Source organism: Miscanthus floridulus, chromosome 11, assembly GCF_019320115.1.
Source record: "Miscanthus floridulus cultivar M001 chromosome 11, ASM1932011v1, whole genome shotgun sequence".
Taxonomy (NCBI): domain Eukaryota; kingdom Viridiplantae; phylum Streptophyta; class Magnoliopsida; order Poales; family Poaceae; genus Miscanthus; species Miscanthus floridulus.
Window position 1 is genome coordinate 46,913,893 of NC_089590.1, and position 19,814 is coordinate 46,933,706.

General features: G+C 48.3%; 1 pseudogene; it reads right to left on the minus strand.

Annotated features, from left to right (window-relative positions):
• Positions 1-11,818: 11,818 nt before the first annotated feature.
• On the minus strand, positions 11,819-13,993 carry LOC136493181 (glutathione S-transferase TCHQD-like; annotated as a pseudogene).
• Between the last annotated feature and the right edge of the window lie 5,821 nt (positions 13,994-19,814).

The following is a 19,814-nucleotide window of genomic DNA, read 5'->3' on the forward strand; positions in this document are numbered from 1 at the left end:
GCTTGAACTTATCAGCCATGATACATTGTTTTTTTTTCTCATAACAAATCAGCTTCAGCCGGCTTATCAGCCACAGAAAACATCAGCGAACAGCTCCTTGTATAGCTTATTATATTCAAATTTTGCATTGCGGTTGCAAACTATTGTTTGTGCCATAGATGGTCTACCAAGTCAGATGCAATGTTCTTGTTGTGTGTCAGTATCTTTATTTGCTCTGTACCTTCTTTGCAGTCTTGGTAATAGCAGTTAGTGGCAAATATCATTTTTTGTCTATCTCCCGAAGTTTATTAGTGTGATGTGTATTCATGTCCAAAACAATCAGTAATAAACAGTCGTATCATTATGTTAGTGGAATCTGAAACTCATTAAACTCTATCTAGGCCATCCTCTTAGATTACTCATGGGCTAGACTTGCCAACGAATCTGGGACGGTGAGACTAATCAAACATTTCGGTTAAAACAAAGGCATCATATTAGACAATTCAAGTATTCAAACTTCGCAAAGAAACAACATCAAACGAAAATGGCTAACTGAGAAATGAAAACGTGTCATTCAGTCGTCCATGGATTGTGTGAGCCAAGAGGAAGAGGAATGAGCACCTAAGAATGACAGGAATGAGAGGCATCAGGAAGACCCAAAATGAAGCATAGCCTTCCTCGATGTTCCCATTCCTGCTAATCTTAGGCCCTCTTTCTTTCTCTTCCATGATCACTTCAAACAAGCATTGCAAACCAAAAGGAAGAGGAAGGAGCGCTTAAGAACGATAGGAATGGGAGGCACCGGGAAACACCAAACCAAGCTCCCACCTCCACTGCTGGAGGGAGGGAAATTTCAGGAATGGCTTTCCTCCATGTTCCCATTCCCACTGCTCTTAGGCCCTCTCTGTCTTGCTCTTCCCGGCTCACTCTGACAAGTCCTACAGCTACAGCTCTCCATATACTCTCAAGCATGAACATTGGTCACTGACGAAAGCCCGTCGGCTTAGAGGTGTATATATAGATCCTTAGTGCATTCTGAACTTTATGTCCGCAACAGTGGGAGGACTGGGATCCATGTGATATTCAGGCCCTGTCCTGCATTGTCAGTTCAGAGCATGTGCACGAGATCTTCTGTTTGGCCATATTTAAAAGGTTGCCAGTAAAAAGATCCCAGCATTTACAATGGGGGACATTGGTGAAGAATTAAGCCTCCATTTAAGAAAGTGAGAAGTGAAGTGATTGACACCTTATGAAGCTCGATTGTAGGAACGGTACAGTCGTACAGATATTGGGGATAGTATGCCATTCCAGAGTAATTAGAGGATTGAAGTTCTCAAGGAATGAAGTATTGGGCAAATACAAATAAAACAAACAACAAGAAAGGGACCACTATCCCTGTTGAAGATTAAAAGCACGAGAGCTCCAATGGTAGAATGGTAGGCAAGTAGACGACAAAAGTAAACGTGACTGCAAGTTACTTCAGACAAGAACTGCTCCGGAACAAGTGATAAAATGTGGTTAGCCCATAAATTTGGATATTACATATGAGCAAGTAACCGTATACTTTTCTGAAGATGTTCTAGATCCAGATACTATCAAGAACAAACCTTTCAAGAAAAACATATTTACCATTTACAGGTCACGTTCTGATTCAAGTATTCAACAGGTATTGATTCAGCTATGCAACTGCTTAACTATCTAGTATTTTCTGAACAAGGTCCGGCTGCAGACAAACTAAGACAGAAATCTGATATTCCTTCACAATGAGCTCCAGTTATGATACCTTGTAACAAGATCAAAACATGACGGCGTTTCCTGTACATGCATATTAATATTAAGATTCAGCATCAAACCACTGTAGACCACAGGGATCAGCTAAGCAATACATCTACCTCAACCGTTCTTGGATCTGTTGAGGCATCAGGAATGAAGCATGTGCTCACTGTCCTTAATCTTCTGTTGTCTCACATGGACTACTTGTCCATTTGGTTGCTATGCTCCATGCGTGTTTGAACACTATAGCAGGGCAGTTGCCTGCTATGTTTGTTGTGTAGATGGTCTACAGACTTCAGAATGTATAATTTTCATTCCATGTTTGTCAAAATCTTAGTTCTCACTGTTTTCTTTGCAATCCTTGGTCATAGCAGAAAATTAAGCAGCGAATGCATGTGGATATGTTCCACGGAATAACATTTTCTGTTGTACATCCCTGACAAGATTTCTAGAGGGTTTTCATAACTACGGGACAAGCAATCAGCCTGTTCGTTTCGTCGTATACGATCGTGGATTATAAGCTGGAACAGTACTTTTTCTCTCACACCAAATCAGTCAGCAGTAAATAATCCACGATCGTTTCAGCCGAAACGAACAGGCTGAATATTATGATCTGTGTTCATGTACAGAACAGTGAGTAGTAGCAGTTGTATTATTTTGCCAATGGATTGTGACACAAGCTTGTAGGCGAGCCAGCTAAGCCATCATCTTAGCGTATCAATGGACTGCACATGACAAAGAATAAGAAACTGAAAGGACTGCAATTAACAAGGCCATCACCTTGAACTATGCGTGGATTAAGGATGCCAAATAAACAAAAGAAAAGAAAAAATCACCATTTGTCGAGTGAAAACATCATCTTTTAAAAAGATAGCAAAACGGAAAAAGGAAATACACTGTTCATCATCTCAGTATTGTGTCAGACGAATCGAAGAAGCACCTAAGAACAGTAAGGTCGGAAGGCATCAGGAAGACTCAAAATGGGATCTTAGTGTTGGCCCCTGTATCTCCGGCACGAGGTGAGCCGACCACACACTATGGCTAGAGATAGAAGAAGGGAGAGAGAACAGAGCGCACACACATAACACAAGCACCAGCGTTGGCCGGAGCTCTGTAGAGAAGATGGCAAAACTGAACTCGCTCTCTTTCCTTAGTTGCAGTGGGAAGCTATAAATACAACTCTACCCATCTAATCCTAGTACACAGACATATCAGGCTGTTCAAGCTGCTACAGTGACTAGATGTGACAGCAGGCCTGACTTTGGCACTTGCCCCTGCTGTGGCTACAGTGCGGCAGGGGAGCCTTTCGGCGCCTTCCCCTGCCACAGCTACAGTGTAGCGGCAGGGAGCCCTTTCGGCGTCTACCCCTACCACGCGTTCACACAAGGGGAGAGCAGCAGATTACTTTATAATTATTTCCCCAATCCTGCTGCTAACCCTAGAACCTCCACCATGCCGATCATCTTCTTCAGCTCCGTAAACCGAAGACGGCCGAGCGACTTGGTGAGAACGCCCGCGAGTTGCCGACCAGTTTCGATGAACTCGATGATGATCAGCCCTCCATCGACACAGTCTCTCATGAAGTGGACCTTGATGTCGATGTGCTTGCTCCGGTCGTGGAGAACCGGATTCTTCGCGAGGGCGATGGTGGGCTAGTTGTCCATCATTAGTGCTGGTGGGTGAGCTTCCACACCGGTCAGCTCGCCTAGCAGCCGGCGCAGCCACACAGCCTGGCACGCCACTGTGGCCACTGCCACGTACTCTGCCTCGCACGTGAACAGCGCCACCACCTTCTATTTCAGTGACAGCCATGAGATTGGAGCCGACCCGAGGAAGACGAGCACCCCAGAGGTGCTCCGCTGTCCGTCGATGTCCCCCGCGCATGTTTACATCGCTGAACACAGTGAGTTGCAGCCCACTTCCGTCGGTCTTGGGGAAGACAATCTCCAGATCCACCGTCCCCTTTACGTAGCGCAGTAGCCGCTTCACCGTGGCCCAGTGATCCTCTCGAGGATCCTCCATGAAGCGGCTGACGTAGCCCAAGGTGAATGTAATGTCCGGCCTCATGTTGACTAGGTAGCGCAGACCGCGACGATGCTCCGGTAGAGTGTCGTATCTACCTTCGTCGCGGTACTGGCCTTCGTCAGCTTTAGCCGCTCCTCCATCAGAGTCACGCACGGCTTGCACTCAGCCATACCACTCCGCTCCAACAGCTTCGAGGCATACGCGCTCTGACCGAGCGTGAACGCGGCCTTCCCCTGTCTCACCTCGATGCCGAGATAGTAGGAGAGCGCACCAAGATCGCTCATTCGAAAACGAGCCGCCATCTCGCGCTTTGAGCTGTTGATGTCCTCCGCACACGCGCCGGTGACGATCAAGTCGTCCACATACACGCCGATGACGAGCTCCTCCTTTCCCCGTCGCCGCGTGTAGAGCGCGTGCTCGGTTGCGCACCGCGTGAACCTAAGCTCGCCCAGCGTGGCGTCAAGCTTGGCGTTCCACGCTCGCGAGGCCCGTCGTAGCTCGTAGAGCGTCTTGCGCAGTCGGAGCACCCTATGCTCTGCTCCCTTGACGACGAAACCCGAAGGATGCCTGACGAAGACTGTCTCCGCCATCTCGACGTTGAGGAAGGCCGATTTTACGTCCAGGTGATGGACGAGCCAGTCCTTCGCTGCTGCCAAAGCCAGCAGCAGTCGAATAGACTCCATGCGCGCTACCAGGGCAAAGACTTCCTCAAAGTTGATGCCCTCGCGCTGGACAAAGCCTCGGGCGACGAGGCGCGCCTTGTGCTTGACAATGGCGCCGCGCTCGTCCCGTTTGACCTTGTACACCCACTTTAGGCCGATCGGACGGCATCCTAGAGGTAGATCGACGAGCTCCCAAGTCTCGTTTTTCTCGATCGCCTTCATCTCCTCCAGCATCGCCCGTCGCTAATTTGCATCACGCTCGACCAGCGCGAACGTGGGCGGTTCCTCTAAACTGACGAGAAGCAGCTCTGGGTTATTGAACAGCCGACCCTCTAGGCCTGAGGACCCTTTGCCACCGACGATGTCGTCCAGCCTGCGGAACCGCATCTCCTCACCGTCGTGGAAGGCATCCACGAACTCGGTGATGTCGTTTGGAGGTGAGGCGAACTCGATCGGTGTCGATGAAGTCCCTTGTTGCGCCGGAGTGGTCGGCACAGCACCTGGAGTGCTCGGCACCCTGGCTGCAGTGCTCGGCACTATGTCTGGACCGCTTGTCACCACTCCTGGAGTGGTCGGCACCCCTCCCGGAGTGCTCAGCACCAGTCTTGGAGTGGTCGGCACCACTGTAAGACCTCTCGGCTCCGCTACGGGAGCGTTTGGCACCCGTCCTAGAGTGGTCGGCACCACTGTAGGACCGTTCGGCACCACTCTTGGAGTGCTCGGCACCCCTCCTGGAATGCTCGACACCCCTCCCAAAGTGCTCTGCGCCGCCTTAGGAGTGCTCGGCTCTGTTGCGGGAGTGGTCGGCACCTCCTCTCCAGCGTTTCCACCACCATGGATGACCAAGTGTTCGACGACGAAGGTGCTGGTGAAGCTGCCAGCTTCCCCCGTGCCCGGACCGTCCCAGTCCTAGGCCGCCTTCTCGTCGAACACGACGTCGCGTGAGACAACCACCTTGCCTTCGCATGAGTCATAGAGCCGGTACGCCTTGTTACCTTCCTCGTAGCCCAGGACCACCATCGGTGTGCACCTGTCCTCTAGCTTGGTGAGGATCGGCTTCGTCTTCATAACGTGGCCTATGCAGCCGAATGTCCGGAGGAAGGACACGCTCGGCTTGCGCCCATACCAAGCTTCGAATGACATCTTGCCCTTTAGGGCCTTGGTGGGCGCGCGGTTGAGGATGAACACCGTCGTGGTCACTGCCTCACCCCAGAACCTTGCCCGCATGCTCTTAGCCTTCATCATGGATCGAGCCATGCCGACCACCGTCTGGTTCCGCCGCTCCACCACGCCATTCTGCTGTGGCGAGTACAGTGCGGTGTGGTGTCACACCACACCCTGATCCGCGCAGTACATAGCGAACTCCACCGAAGTGAATTCGTCGCCGCGATCAATCCGCAGCACGCGCAGCGTCTTGCCGCTCTCTGCCTCCGCGCGCGTCTTGAACTTCTTGATCGCCTCCACCGCCTCGTCCTTGCTCGTCAGGAGTTGCAACCACATATAGCGATCGTAATCATCCACGAGCAGGAGGAAGTACCGTCGACCACCGTTTGTGGCTGGCGTGATTGGCTCGTAGAGATCGCCGTGGACGAGCTCGAGAGCGTCCGCCGCGCAATACTTGGCCGCCTTTGGGAATGACAGCATCCTCTGCTTCCCAGCCAAGCAGCTGTCACACAGCTCGCCTGCGTGCGACGTCGTCATCAGGAGAGTGGCCTCATCATCCTCATCAGCCTGCACTAAATGAGCCTCAGCCTTCTTCCCCTGCTTGCGATTTTAGCACTCCTTTGTCCAATGGCCCGTCTTCCCGCAGCGTCGGCGGGCGTTGGGGTCGATCTTCTTCTTTTTCTCCAAAGAAGCCTTGCCGCGGCGCTTGCCATCATCACCGCGGCTGGAGGAGGCTTCCCCGAACTTCTTCATCCGGGCAGCCCACTCCTCCTCTGTCAGCAGCAGCTTGCCGTTGTCCGTCGTTGTTGTGGCCTGCTCCATGTGCTCGTCCACCGCCTGCAGACGACCTGTCACATCCTCAATGGTGAGGGTGGATAAGTCCAGCATCGTCTCTATGGAGAGAGTGATCTAGATGTACTTCACCGGCATGGAGTGGAGGTACTTCAAGACCGCCTCTTCTTCGTCGATGGTGACGCCGTGGCTCCTCAGCTTGCTGATGAGCGACTGCAGACGGAGGGAGAAGTCCTCCACCGATTCACTATCCTTGAACTTGAGGTTGACGTACTCCCGCTTCAGCAACTAGGCCGTCGCCTTCTTTGCGCGGCCGGAGCCGACGCGCATCGCTGCAATGGCCTCCCATGCCTCCTTAGCAGAGTTCTTCGCCCCCAATGGCTCCCTGTACTCCGCTGGCACAGCAGCGATGATAGCCTCCAACGCTGACATATCGTCTTCTTCATTGTCAATGCCCTTGTCAATAGCATTCTAGAGCCGTCGGGCTCTGAGCTTGATCTTCATGGTCACCACCCACTCGCCATAGTTGGTGTGAGTCAGCATCGGCCAACTGATGTCGTTGACCTCCCGCACCATGCGCACGACGACCTCCTGTTGTGGCTAGGCAGCCACAGCAGCGCCGCTGCTGTCGCCCATCTTCAAACCGCCCGTCATCGCCAACGGTTAGTCCGACGACGGCCCCTAGATCTCCGGCACGAGATGAGCCGACCGCTCACCGGTGTTGCCGACCACACATTATGGCTAGAGATAGAAGAAGGAAGGAAAAACAGAGCGCGCACACACATCACAAGCACCAACGTTGGTCGGAGCTCTACAGAGGAGATGGCAAAACTGAACTCGCTCTCTTTACTGAGTTGCAGTGGGAAGCTATAAATACAACTCTACCTATCTAATCCTAATACACAGACATGTCAGGCTGCCATGTTGCTACAGTGACTAGATGTGACAGCAGGACTGACTTTGGCGCCTGCCCCTGCTGTGGCTATAGTGCGGCAGGGGAGTCTTTCGGCGCCTGCTCCTGCCGCGGCTACAGTGTAGCGGCAGGGAGCCCTTTCGGCGTCTGTCCCTGCCGCGCGTTCACATAGAGGAGAGCAGCAGATTACTTTACACTTAGATCCTTTTTCCTTCCTTTACCTGGGTCACCCTCAAGTTGAAATCATCTAAAAAAGTGTGTGCTTTCATTTTTTTTGCTAAAACAATTGTGCTGCAAGCCATAAGGAAAAGGAAGGAGTGCTTAAGAACGAAAGGAATGGGAGGCATCGGGAAATACCAAACCAAGCTTCTACCTCTGTAGCTAGAGGAAACAAATAGGTAAGGTTTTCCTCCATGTTCCCATTCCTAATGTTCTTAGGCCCTCTCTATCTTCCTATTCCAGGCTTACTATCAAGTCCCACTACTCTCACATACTATAAACCATATGCCTGGATTGATGAGATAGGAAATATATGTAGGCCACTAGTGCACCCTGTAGAAAACCTTGCGTGGAGTAAACTATGCACAGGCAATCTCATCCATGGCGCACATGGGTGACTTGCATACATGTAGCCTGAGTGACCTGTGTTACATACACATGTACAAATACATCTAGAGAGAATTATGTATTTAACACTAAAATAAATAGGTCTTTCATATTTGGCACTAGAAAATTTGAACTTCCTTATCTAGCATCGAGTTGAAATTTTCTTTCATAAATGACATTGCCGTCCATTTAGACCAGTAACGGTGTTAAGTGGCTAGCAAAATGACATAAATGCCCTTGATTGTAGCAAAAGTCCATGGTGCTAAATACGAAAAAAATAAATAGACAGGTTGTCAAATAAGAAAATCATAAATATCATAAATATACTTTGAACTAAAATGTGGATTTTTTATAATTGAAGACCGCAAATAAATAATCAATAAATTTTAAATTGGTAATAGCTGGTACAGATTATGCCCCTCATTCTTCCTTTCATCTCGGCCACAGATCAAGGATGCATGGCTTAGGATGGCTGCTGGTTGAAATACGTAACTTATATTTTCAAGGTATTTATCTTCTAGTTTTCTAAAAGAAAAGGAGAGTATATGCCGTCATCATAACATCATGGCTCAAGAGCAGAGCACACCGTGCATGGCTCGGTCGGCATTTGACACCGAGCGATTCAGCACCGGGCCGCGCGGCCACGAGCGCGCCCGAGTCGTGTCAGGCCATCTGGCATCGCTATCCTGCTCCACACCAGCGCAGGAGAGGCCGCGTTTTGCGCAGCACATCCGCCGCTCGTCCCACGCCCGGAGCCACATGACCAGCGTCGTGTCGAGCTCCAGCGCCATCGCGTCATCTCTGGACAAAGAAGCTGCTCGACGACCCTCCTCCTCGCTGAGACGCACGCTGCGCTGCGCATGAACGGTCGTGGCGCATCCAAGCTTGGCGCGGATCTTGCAGGTGATTATGCAGGAACTTCTCGATCGCTTCCTTCTCCCCAAGGAGCCGCGCGCCCTATTTCGAGCGCAGACAGGCGATGCCGCCCCGCGGCCTGTTCAGCGACGACGAGCCAGGTGGGCTGGCCAGAGCGCCGGCGGGCGAGCTCGCCCCGTTGCGTCCCCCGCGTCGCGTCCTAGCACTAGCGTCGGCGGGCGAGACCGCCCCGCCACGCCCCCCGCGCTGCGAGTTGGGGCCAGCGCTGGCGGGCGAGGAACTCCCAGCGTGTCCCCCACGCCTCGATCTGCCGAGTCCGGCGCGAGAGGCCGCCGTGCCTCCGCGAGCTCCTGGGCTGGAGACGAGCCGCCGGCCGCGAGCGAGTATAGAGGGGCATTTTGGTACTTCCGAAAGAAACATGACAGGGTCAACATAGTCAACTGACGGATGGATGCACTAAATGGACGGTAGTGCCATTTACAGAAGAAAATTTTAACTCGATGCCAAATAAGAAAGTTCAAAATTTTTAGTGCTAAATAAAGAAGACTAATTTGTTCCAGTGCCAAATACATAATTCCCCCACTTTGTCCTGAAGACTGAGTGTAAATATAGAGCACATGCAGAAAATCTTCAGTTTACTCATATCTAATAGGGCCACCAGTATGCCCAGCATTTAGATTAGAAAAAAAAATGAAGAAATTTGCATTTAAGAATGAGAACAATGAGGGGATAACATAACTTGAACATTTTGGCTGTAACAGGGTTCAGATGTCAGGAATGCCATGCTATTTGATAGTAACTAGAAGCTATATAAGTTACAAGGCATAAGAAATTGGCAACGTTATAAATAAAGTAAACAAGAAGCTGGTGGCAACTATCACTGTTGACACCTGAAAGCAAGAGAGGTGTAAATTGTAATCGCTCAGGCTAAGAGGAAAGACAATAAGATAGTGACAGTTGTTGCAGTTGACAAAACAAGAACTGTTCATGGCTAGCAAGAAAACACCAAGTTGCCTAATTCAACACATAGACATCAATTTGATTTTTTTTCACACTAGTGCATTTCATTTTTTTTCCCCAAAGAAGAAAATGAATGAGTAGGCATGTAAGCACTCTGCACTCGCAAGTTTAACCCCATGAAATTGTGACTCAGAGATGACTGGAAACAACTACTAGAGACTAGCACAAAGTATGCACGGACTACAAAATCCTCAGCTCTGCAACACTTGGCTGGAGCTCTCTGAGATGGCACACACCTGCTTGGACCCAGAGTGTAGCCAGTTATTACTTATTAGTGCATATCACCAGGAGCTCACATGCTGAGCAATCATTTGCCACAGACGTGCTTGCATATGTTTCGGCAGTTCAAAGAGGATGCAATTAGTTATAAATCTTCTAGTTGCCATATTTCCTTCTTGCAAACTTATGTAATCTCAGTGTAGCTCATTTGGTTCAAATTTTGTAGGGAAGTTGTTGGTTTTGTTTCTGGTGTAGAGTCGGATGTACATGTTCATATCTTATGTTTCATCATCTTTGTCTCTATACTTTATTTTGCAGTACTTCGTCAAAGAGTTGGCCGAAAATGCATGCCATCATTTGTTCTGTCAAATAGCACTTCTATGTCTCTTGCTGTTAAGTTCGAGGAAGTGCTAGCCAGTTTCTTACTCCATATGCTAGCTGATAAATGTTGGCATGAGATGTGTTCATATTCAGAACAGTCAATAGTTAAGCAGTTGTATGATTGTGCTAGTGGAATCTGAAACTTGAAATATTGGCAATCTAACTTAGCTATAACCTTTAACTTATCTGTGACCAAACATGCCAAAGAATTTTGAACTTAAAACATTCCAGGAAGCAAAGCCAACATCGTAAACTATGCATCTACTTCTACTAAGGCATGCCAAAACAAACATAAAAGAAAAAAAATGTCAAATCAGGAATGGAGACACAGCACTCATCCTCTATGTCATGTGAGCCAAAAGCAAGAGGAAGGAGCACCTAAGAACAATAGGCATGGGAGGCATCAGGAAGACCCAAAATGAGCTTTCCACCTCATAGGCCTTCCTCCATGTTCCCATGCCCACTGCTCTTAGAAACTCTTTTCTTCCTCTTCCATGCTCACTCCCAAATTCAAATCATCAAAATAGGAGCATAATTTGGTTGTCTACTGAACCAACTGCACAGTAAGCCAAAAGGAAAAGGATGGAACGCTTAAGAACAATAGGAATGGGAGGCATCGGGAAACACCAGACCAAGCTTCCACCTCTGTTCTGAAGGAGGAAACAAACAGGATAGGCTTTCCTCCATGTTCCCATTCCCACTGCTCTTAGGCCCTCTCTTCCCCTTCCCAGCTCACTCTCAAGTCCCATATGCTCCACAGCAAAGAAACTTGGATTGTTGAACAGAAAACCTTCTATCTGAGGTATATATAGACCTGTAGTGTGCTCTGGAGAAGAGAAAACGAAGTACAGACCTGGCCCATGGTGCATTATTGGAGCAAAAGGAGCATGTGATAGTCAGGCAACTGTCCAGCCGGGCTCCCGGCAGCTCCGGCTCCGGCTGACACCCTACGACGAACACTGTAGCACTACTGTAGCAGCGGAGCTGTTTTTCTCTGCCCACCTTTTCCCTCTCGCTGTAGCGCGGTTACTGTTCACGGAGCCAGTGAAGCTCGAATTCCTGGCTCTTCCGGCTCCGGTTCCGGCACGCTACAGTGCGTGAACAGTGTAGGAGCCGAAGCATCCTGGAGCCGTACCAAACAGGTACATGCAGATCTTATGCTTACCTATATGGTCACATCTAAAATGCCAACCAGTATTAAGGCCTGCATTTAGAATGGAAAAGAAAATTTGTCATAGAACTTGCACTTTTAAGTATGATAGAAGTGAGGAGAAAGAATAACATACCTTGTGCAGTAGAATATCAGGGACAACCTCCCCTTCAAAGAAATTAGAAACTATAAGGAAAAAAGGCATAATAACTTGGTCAAGTTATAAATTAAGGAAACAATTAGACAGTACCAAAATCAAGTCAACAACAATTTATTTCAGACATGAATTGGACTAGAACAAGTGACAAAAACCGAAATGTATACTTAGGCCTATTCTGTATACAGTTCTATAACTTCCATTTCTGCTTACAACATGAAGCAGAAATATACAAGCAAACAAACGTATTTGGTTTTACAGGTGAAAACAGAACTCAAGACCACAAAAAGTCACATGGAAGATATACAGATGATTTTTTAGCCAAAACTCACTATACAAGTCAGTTCACAAGGTACTGATTCAGCTATTTCAGCTGCTCGACTATCTAGTACTTCCTGAACAGGGTTCGAACGCAAAGGAAGAACGATGTCTTAAAGAGAGTTCGGTACTTCTTCCACCCACTAAAGTACTTGCCAATGGCAATCTTGTAGCTTGGTCGCAGCTTAACCAAATTGTAGTACTCAAGTATCTTGGGTCTACAGTTGATGTATTCATCGTCAAGGCCCAGAAGAGTTATGCGCGCAAGAATAGGGACAAGCATCGAATCAGCAGGTGAGAATTCATCGCCAGCGAGATATTTGGTCCTGCTGAGCTGGGATTCAACTTCATCAAGGAGTTTGCTCAGTTCTTCCTCGCTTTGCCTCATGATGTCAGGGTCCTTCACTTTGTCCTCAGTCTCATAAGCCTCACGGAGCTTGACATGATACATGCTAGCTAAATCAGGGGCATCAGCCATGCGAGCAATCAACACCCGCCTTTTGAACTTGGAGACAAATGCACGGTACTTGGCCGGGGTGTGCGTGAGGGTGAACATCTTAGGATTCCAAGCATCAACTTTCTGCATCCATTGGTGAACCGTCAGTATTCACAGGGGGGATTTCACCGCTTAAATGCACTGCAAGCCTGTCTATGTACCTATGACAATGTAAAGTGCATATAAACATTTGTGTTCGACAGAAATAGAAGAATGTCAAGTTTCAGATATTTCCAATATATATAGAAAAGAAGGAACGTACTGAATAATATCGATGGCGCGATAGATGATGTGCGCTCCATTCTGGAAGACAGGGAGCTTCGCAGAGGGGTTCATGCGGAAGAAGTCCACATTCATGTTTTTGCCGGTGAGTGGATTGACGTGATACGAGGTGTAGTCAATGCCTTTCTCTTCCAGCGCCATCCGCACTTTCTGACTGTCCAGCGAATAGGAGTGGTGGTATAGCTGCATTGCTGCATTAGCAGCAAAAGAAAGATGTGGTTAGTATTAATTCCTCATGACAACCATACTTGCTGTGTCTAGCATAGCATGAACAAACGTGCAACTCATCAGAGTCAATTACTGTCTGGGATCAAAGTATATATTGCAATAAAAATAACAGCAAAATAAACAGGAAGATGAGTAGTTTTTTCGTTTGCTCTGTATTTCTTCTACAGTTCATATCTGGAATGATAAGATAGGTACCATAGCATGAGTACATCTGTTGGTGTCAGTCCTAATGAAAAAATAGTAGTAATCATCATCAATACGAATCATGTTGGCACCGGCTTTTGATTGCAAAGCAGGCGAGCCCTACTACATACAACAGTCATGACTCATGAATCATGACAATCAAAGGGGGGAAGCAATCCCTCTGCTACTGGCTACAAGGAGTGGGGAAAAGGGAAAGAAAATCGCACTTCTCTGATCTCTTGATCTCGCAATTGGTCTTATAAGACTACAGTACAACCGAACTACCGCAACCACACCAGATTCAGTCAATCAAATACGGGAACTGAAGAAGCGTACCTCACGAGTCCCGGCGAGGAATCGGCGGCGGCGGCGGGGACGTCGATGGGGAGGGGAGACTGGAGAGGCCTCGCGAAGGCGAAGATTCTTCCTAGCGACGAGACGCGGGGGGGCGGGGCGCCGGGCGGGGTTTACGGTGCGCTCGTGGTCGCCGGGGCAGTTTCAGTCGGGGCACTTTGGGGCTCTGCTGCAGTTTCAAGCGAGGCGAGTGGGGGCGTGTGCTTGGATTCGTCCTCAGCTGGCACGTTTGACGACCTGGATCGATGCAAAAGCCTTTTCCCTTCTGTGCGTCCTCGCAACGAAACCTTTGCTGGCTTTCCTCCCTCGCGGCCTCGCCTCGGCTCGATGCCCGTCGCCTCTGCCTGGTCGGTGCCCGTGGGCCGGCCGGCTGATTATCCAATGCGCCACGCTGCTGGCACCCGGGCCAAAGAGGACCTGGGAGTAAACCCAACTCGCCGCCGACCGCCGAGTCGCGCCGCGTGAGCGTGACCCAAATGTTTTTTTTCTTTTTTCCCGCGGCGTGGCGTGGCGGTGGCGGGGCCCCGGGCGGTGAGGTCGGGTCAGCGTCGGCGACGACCCGACGTGACGGTTACGCCAGCCCGCCACGCTGCGTTCCCGTCGCGTCGGACGAGGCGGTCTCCTTGGGTGTCGCTCTCACAGTCGCCGTCACCGACGCACGCCGCGGTAGCGCGACTCCAACTCACCAACTGGCACGGACCACTGGCGTAGCTGTCCGCCCAGCCAGCGCCCGTTCCATTTCTTCATCATCCCGTTCCAATCGCGGTTGCCGGTTGGCCAGGAGAGGAGGTCTGGTTCTGCGCTGTTGGCTGTTCAGCTGTTGCCAAGAGTCCAGAAGGCTGCGTCGTCAATTGGGACTGGCGTGGCCGCGCCGCGTGGTTCTGGGGCGTGTTTGGCACGGCGGTCGTGCGGTTCGGAACGCGGTACAGAAAATGCGAGAGTTCGGACCTGTTTGGAACCGCTTGTGTGAGAATTGATTTTAATCTGATCAGGATTTTCTGATAAAACCACGGTCTAAAGAATCTGCGGTCCATGTTCACTTGATCATTTATGTGGCTTATAAGCCAGCTGATACTGTTTTATTGTGAGAGAAGAACATTATATCATGGCTGATACGATCAATCGAACATGAAATGTAAAATGACTTGTATGCCATTGAGATTAATGATAGCTTATTTGTTGACTAGATACGAGCTAATTAAAAGTAATTATGATAGTAATTTTTTGTTTGTTTAGTAGAAAGCTTGTTGTATTGGTAATAATGTGAAGGAAACCATGAAACGAAGAAAAGCCGAAGCGTTTTCATCATTCTCTAAAATCTGGAGAAATCGAGATGGGAGAGGATATTCGATTGGACGATAAAGGATAGAAGCAATAGCATAGTAGCTACTCGACGGAAGCCCCAGGAGAGAACTCAGCTCCTTTTTTTTTACCCATGAACCAGAGAACGGGCGTGAGCCAACGGGATCGGAGTAGACGGCCAAGTGGGAGGAGCGGAGGGAGGGCAACGAAGGAAGGATAATCCTGCGGTGCAAAAACGCACGGCAATACTAGAGGTTGATTTCTTTCACTGCCCGCGGCCAAAAGAACCGAGAAATAATAATCGTAGCATTTTAGTGGGATTCTCAATTATTTTCACCGGAAATTGGATTTTAAGCTGAAACAAACACGCTCCTATTCATTTTTGTGATTCCTCTGTCGTGTGCGGTGGAAACAATCATCGCGATTGTAGGGTGTTTGGCGCAATTATCAGGTTCTTTTCGTCACAACGCAGAATACGCGGTCCCAAACACGATCTCGTCTGCTTGCCGCTGGATTTTGTTTTCTTTTTTATTTTGAAATTCTCTGTCTTTGTATAAACAATTGTAGCCAGTGTCAGAGTAGCAGCAACGGCAAAGCAAGTGTTAGGGCTTATTTAGTTGGGTGAAATTTAGGAATTTGGCTACTGTAGCACTTTTAGTTTTTATTTGGACAATTAGTATTCAATCATCGGACTAATTAGGCTTAAAATGTTCGTCTCGCGATTTCCAACCAAACTGTGCAATTAGTTTTTTTTCGTCTACATTTAATGCTCCATGCACGTATCACAAGATTCAATGTGATGGCTACTGTAGCATTTTTTGGGAAAACTTTTTGGAACTAAACAAGGCCTTAATTATATTGTAGAATCTAGCCTAATAAAACATAGGGGCTTAAGTGCTTATATCTCTAGTTTCATGTTAAATGGTCATTTTAACATTATTCTTTTAACTTTATGATTTTACCTTTCTATTTTAAAACGAAAAAAGTGAGTTTGCCCCTATTCTACTGAACCCTCCTAACGGTGTTAACTTTCCAACAAAAAGGACAAATTTGTCCATATAATTTTTTCCTTTTATTTTTGCTCTATGTGTTATTACCAATATTTTCATACCAGTGCAAACTTGACAAATTTCAGAAAAAAAATCAAGAGCATTTTAGCTAAAAATCTGTATAAACACAAATTAATATCACAAGTAGCATTGGCACCATAGACTAACAGCATCCCTGACCAGTCGGATCTAGTGCTAAATCAACCAATGGAATAGAGGGGGAAGAAGAACAACAGAGGAGAAGACCACGCTGGAACCACTGGCCGCCCGAGTCCGAGGACACACAGTTCAGACCGAGCACCTGGACGCCTCCTCGAGGCCCCTAGCCGTTGCGCCTCGCCGCACGCATGCCGCACGCCGCACGCCGCACGCCGCCGCCAACGCGCCCGCTGGGGTCCGCACCGCCTCCCACGCGCCCACTCGCTCACCATCCAGGCATGACCTGTTATAACCCTAGCCTCCTTGTGTTTGAGAACTGAGAAGACAAAATGGTGAGAAAGGCATGAGAGAGGATAAATTGGCTCCGTAATCCGCACTATTCAACTTGGTTTTTTTTGACGTGTTTTTCTCTCACAACAATTCAGTCAGAACAGTATTTTTCAGCTAATTCAGCCAAGTTTCAGCGAGCTGGACGAGGCCATTGAATGCATTCTTTTTTTGCATGGGTATTTTTTTCTTTTTTTGCCATTTAATCAGCTAAAAAAATAGGGTAAATAGGAGCTTCGTTTCAAAATCACCAGGGCAAAATCATAGTCTTAAAAGTAGGGGTAAATCAGCTTTGCTTTTATTTTCTTTCGCGAATAGGTAAATATAGCCCATGTTTCATTAAGTAAACCTTTGCACGTTGGAATAGGGGCAGAACCACCAAATTCCCTAAAGGGAGATACTAGTGTACGAACGTTCGGACATAAGAGCATGTTTGGACACCCACGCCACGCCCACCACTCACGAGACCATTATCGTTGCCTAGGGCATGCTCGTTCGTGCGCCCCACGCGGTGCACTTGCCCCTGCACACTCGCGAACGTGCGGCCGAACAGCCAGCGGAGCACACCTCCCGCGCCTGTCAACTGGGTCCGATGGCGGCCAAAATGGATCGGCAAAAAATGGCAACGCTCCAGCGCCCTTGCCTCTGCGATAGGTCCCACGCCAGGTGGCTGTCTCCCACGCGCTCGCGCCCTGCTACTGCTCGTCAGCACCCTGCTGCTGCTCATCTACGCCCTATTGCTCATTCGCACCTACTGTGCCCCTAGTGCTCGCTCGCCCCATGGGGACCGCCTGCACCTCATGAAACTTGCTGCAACATACGTCTAAAATAGATGCAACATTTGGAACATAAGTTTGCAACATATGCAACATTCAGATAAAATACTCGCAACATATCTAAAACAACTGAAACATTTGAAAGACACACTTGCAATATGCTTCTGAAACAGCTGAAACATTTGTAACATACACTTACAACATACGTATATAGATATTGCAACATGTGCAATCTCGATCTACTTTTGTAACATTCAGATAAAACATCTGAAACACTTCAAACATACGCTTGCAACATGTACTTTCAGCGCAATATCACCTTGGAGGCTCGTCGTCGCGGAGCTCGCCGGCGCGAAGGTCGACGGTAGTGCATGCAACTCGTCGGTGCTGAGCACTGCACGACCCTAGGCGAGCACCTGCTCAACGCCCTGGGCGCGAGGCTATAGCACCAGTGGACGAGCACCAGCTCGGTGGCCCGGGGAGCACATGCCGGAGGCTGCGAGCACCCCTCACTACCACATAAAGGGTTTGTAGGGGCGGCTCAAGATCATTTGTAGGGGTGGTTTGGACAGCCGACCCTACCAAATCGTCTCTACAAATCATGCATTTATAGGGGCGGTTCCCAGACCGCCCCTACAAATCAATTTGTAGGGGCGGTTGTAGTACCAGTTGCCCCTATAATACCTGTTTGTAGGGACGGTTCAATCTAGAACTACCCCTATAGTACGTTTTCCTGCCAAAAAAATTCAAATTCGACCAAAATATATATATGGCCCTGTTTGTTTCCATGTATTTCCGCGTTCGCGTTGCGAGTGAGTGAGGAAAGCGAGATAATCCCATCGAACGCCCCGTGACCAACGTTCCGAATTGCGTTCGCTCAAGAGTATTATATAAACTACAAGCACAAGAGTATTATATAAACTACAATTACAAGTCTAATTCACAAGAATATATATAATCCATCATTAAATAGATATAATTCATAAGGTAAAACCAATGTCAAATTCCATACACATTGTTATCAAAGTCCTAGAGCTAGCCTTTCAGTCTCACAAAGGTATTGGTACTGAGGATTTCTACCTAAGTCAGACTCTTGGTCATGGTAGGTGCCTTTGACGTGTACAATCTGGTTCAATATAAAGTTGCAAAGGTCACTGACGAGCTCTAAGAGTTGGTCATCCTTGTATGGGTCTCTTTTCATTTCTTTCTCTTCTTTCCACTACAAGAGAATAAGTTTCGGTTTAGTATTTCATACCATATACGAAGTTTTTATATCTTGTGGGTCCCGCATTGATAAGCCCCCGAGCACTTCATGGTTGAGCTCCGAAAGTCTCGCTTTGCTTCTTCAAGTCTTGTTGAGTAGGAACAAAATGTCATCCGAGTACTTTCTGGAGTGAAACCTTGTAGCGCTTCTTGGGATCTTCGAGTGGTGAGTGCTTTTTGAAGAAAAAGTACATCCACCTGGTTGTAGCCCCCAAGCCTCTCGCTATTTGGAACAAGGAGCTGGAGGATCTTGTCTTGAAGTTGCTCTAATTGTTCGTTGAAGTTTTATGAAAAAAGAACTCGAATATGGCTCGTTCCGGGTTCTTTTTGTCGTAGTGTCTTGGTTTCTTTGAATTCGGATTCGGCACCTTCTTCTGGCCAACTGTCGTTCTGACGGGAATAATCTTGCGAGATTGTCTGGGTAGGTACCCTACTCCTAGTCTTCCTTGGTTGTTCAAATCGGTGGCCTTGATTATGTTCCTTCCTACTTCCTTCGTCATGGCTTCCACCTGGCCCAAGTCTTTCAAAAGCGGATTTCCTTTGATTTTGATCTTTTTGCCTGTGGGTTGTTGATCTAGCGGGTAGTCTTGATCGAGCTCTCTCTTCATGTGTTTTTGGGATCGTTGGTCGGAGCAAGTCCTGGAGCTGTTCATACTTCTCACTGGGATGTGAAGTTTTTCCGAGTTCTTCTAATGCTTCTCGAATCTTATCGTAAGGTGTATTCGCCGTGCGTCTCCCCTCGACTTCTCGTTGCGATTTTCTTTTGTCATACTCAGCCAATTCTGACTCATATCTGATCCAAGCTTCCCTGCGCTGCCTAGCACAGTGTTGACGCCCTTGCTTTAACTTGTTTTTTCTTTCTCTAGCTTGTTTCTAACTATCTGTTTCTCCGTCGTAGCCTTGGGCAAAAGGTGATATGTTGGATTCTGATTCATCTGATGATCTGACATCGGGTGCTTCTGGGGGATTTAATGGTGACCGCGGTCGTCGAACCATGAGCACTTCTCGTGCATGAGTCGTTCTGTTATTGGCGTTAGTTTTCATGCTGTCGGAGTTGCTAATAACTTTAGTGGATGCCTCGGTGTCGTAGATCGAGTCTCCTTCTTGGTAGGGTAGAATTGTTGTCGTCGTCGTGCCGACTAGTTGGGTACCGCTGTCCTTAGGAACGGAACCTGGCCAGTGGATGATGCAGTCTTGGGACGTTATTGTTAGCACGAGACCCTCCTGAGCTCCTGTCAGTGGTATCCCGCATCTTGGATTGAAAGATCTTTCGAACTGTCCCTGATAGGATTTTGCCATGTTGTCGAGCCCAAATGGAAAAGAACTCGACTTCTTGGAAGAACTCTGAGGGTAATCCAAG